This window comes from Oncorhynchus mykiss, chromosome Y (genome assembly GCF_013265735.2).
Source record: "Oncorhynchus mykiss isolate Arlee chromosome Y, USDA_OmykA_1.1, whole genome shotgun sequence".
NCBI lineage: Eukaryota > Metazoa > Chordata > Actinopteri > Salmoniformes > Salmonidae > Oncorhynchus > Oncorhynchus mykiss.
In genome coordinates this window covers 45,388,420-45,390,854 of record NC_048593.1, presented here as the reverse complement: position 1 = coordinate 45,390,854, position 2,435 = coordinate 45,388,420, and the positions used below count along the sequence as shown (strand labels likewise).

Here is a 2,435-nt window from a genome sequence, read left to right as displayed (position 1 = left end):
GGAAGGATGGAAGGAAGGATGGATGGATGGAAGGAAGGAAGGAAGGGAAGGATGGATGGATGGATAGAAGGAAGGAAGGAAGGAAGGATGAAAGGAAGGAAGGATGGAAGGACGGAAGGAAGGAAGGAAGGAAGGAAAGAAGGAAGGATGGAAGGAAGGAAGGAAGGAAGGAAGGAAGGAAGGAAGGAAGGAAGGAAGGAAGGAAGGAAGGAAGGAAGGAAGGAAGGAAGGAAGACAAAAACATGCTTCTGCTATGTTGTGTTGTGTTGTGTTGTGTTGTGTGTTTTATTTATTTACACCATAATGTACAATCGGAGAAGAAAGACAACGGGTGAAAGGACTATTCTTCCTCCAAACAAAACGGCATAACCGGTTGGACCAGACCACCTTTTTATTCATTATTATTCATTAATATTTATTATTATTTATTTTGTTTGTATTGAGTCAACATGGACAATAAGTGTTAAGTGTTTTCCTGGACACTGATTAAGCATAGGTCATAGGTCATAGGTCAAAGGAGGGAACTGGGCCTAAATGTGTCATGGTAACCCTGGTTGACCCTGAGTGGCGCTATACGGTCTGCTGAGACATGGTTCTATCTGTTCATCAGTACCAGACCTGCACAACCACTTCAGTCTGTTTCATCTGTCAATCATAAATGTCAACCTATCTCTATTATATCTTCATGACGTCAACTGGCCACTGGTACCTGGTCCTAATCTGACCTGTATGTACCTGGTCCTGACCTGACCTGTATGTACCTGATCCTAACCTGACCTATATGTACCTGGTCCTGACCTGTATGTACCTGGTCCTGACCTGTATGTACCTGGTCCTGACCTGACCTATATGTACCTGGTCCTAACCTGACCTGTATGTACCTGGTCCTGACCTGTATGTACCTGGTCCTAACCTGACCTGTATGTACCTGGTCCTAACCTGACCTGTATGTACCTGGTCCTGACCTGTATGTACCTGGTCCTAACCTGACCTGTATGTACCTGGTCCTGACCTGTATGTACCTGGTCCTGACCTGTATGTACCTGGTCCTGACCTGTATGTACATGGTCCTGACCTGTATGTACCTGGTCCTGACCTATATGCACCTGGTCCTAACCTGACCTGTATGTACCTGGTCCTAACCTGACCTGTATGTACCTGGTCCTGACCTCTATGTACCTGGTCCTAACCTGACCTGTATGTACCTGGTCCTGACCTGTATGTACCTGGTCCTGACCTGTATGTACCTGGTCCTGACCTGTATGTACATGGTCCTGACCTGTATGTACCTGGTCCTGACCTATATGTACCTGGTCCTAACCTGACCTGTATGTACCTGGTCCTGACCTGTATGTACCTGGTCCTGACCTGTATGTACCTGGTCCTGACCTGTATGTACCTGGTCCTAACCTGACCTGTATGTACCTGGTCCTAACCTGACCTGTATGTACCTGGTCCTGACCTGTATGTACCTGGTCCTAACCTGACCTGTATGTACCTGGTCCTGACCTGTATGTACCTGGTCCTGACCTGTATGTACCTGGTCCTGACCTGTATGTACCTGGTCCTGGCCTAACCTGTATGTACCTGGTCCTGACCCTTATGTACCTGGTCCTACCCTGACCTATATGTACCTGGTCCTGATCTGACCTATATGTACCTGGTCCTGATCTGACCTGTATGTACCTGGTCCTAACCTGACCTGTATGTACCTGGTCCTGACCTGTATGTACCTGGTCCTAACCTGACCTGTATGTACCTGGTCCTGACCTGTATGTACCTGGTCCTGACCTGTATGTACCTGGTCCTGACCTGTATGTACCTGGTCCTGGCCTAACCTGTATGTACCTGGTCCTGACCCTTATGTACCTGGTCCTACCCTGACCTATATGTACCTGGTCCTGATCTGACCTGTATGTACCTGGTCCTGACCTGACCTGTATGTACCTGGTCCTAACCTGTATGTACCTGGTCCTGACCTGTATGTACCTGGTCCTGACCTGTATGTACCTGGTCCTGACCTGTATGTACCTGGTCCTGACCTGAACTGTATGTACCTGGTCCTAACCTGTATGTACCTGGTCCTGACCTGACCTGTGTGTACCTGGTCCTGACCTGTATGTACCTGGTCCTGACCTTTATGTACCTGGTCCTAACCTGTATGTACCTGGTCCTGACCTGTATGTACCTGGTCCTGACCTGTATGTACCTGGTCCTGACCTGACCTGTATGTACCTGGTCCTGACCTGTATGTACATGGTCCTGACCTGTATGTACCTGGTCCTGACCTGTATGTACCTGGTCCTGAGCTGTATGTACCTGGTCCTGTCCTGTATGTACCTGGTCCTAACCTGACCTGTATGTACCTGGTCCTAACCTGACCTGTATGTACCTGGTCCTGACCTGTATGTACCTGGTCCTAACCTGACCTGTAT

At 48.5% G+C, this 2,435-nt stretch overlaps 1 long non-coding RNA gene across 1 annotated transcript; it reads right to left on the bottom strand.

The window, feature by feature from the left end:
- Positions 1-376: 376 nt before the first annotated feature.
- LOC110518300 lies at positions 377-2,019 on the bottom strand. The gene is made up of 2 exons (XR_005040505.1): positions 1,839-2,019; positions 377-746 (listed from the first exon to the last, which is right to left on the bottom strand). It is a non-coding gene; the product is annotated as an uncharacterized LOC110518300 (long non-coding RNA).
- Between the last annotated feature and the right edge of the window lie 416 nt (positions 2,020-2,435).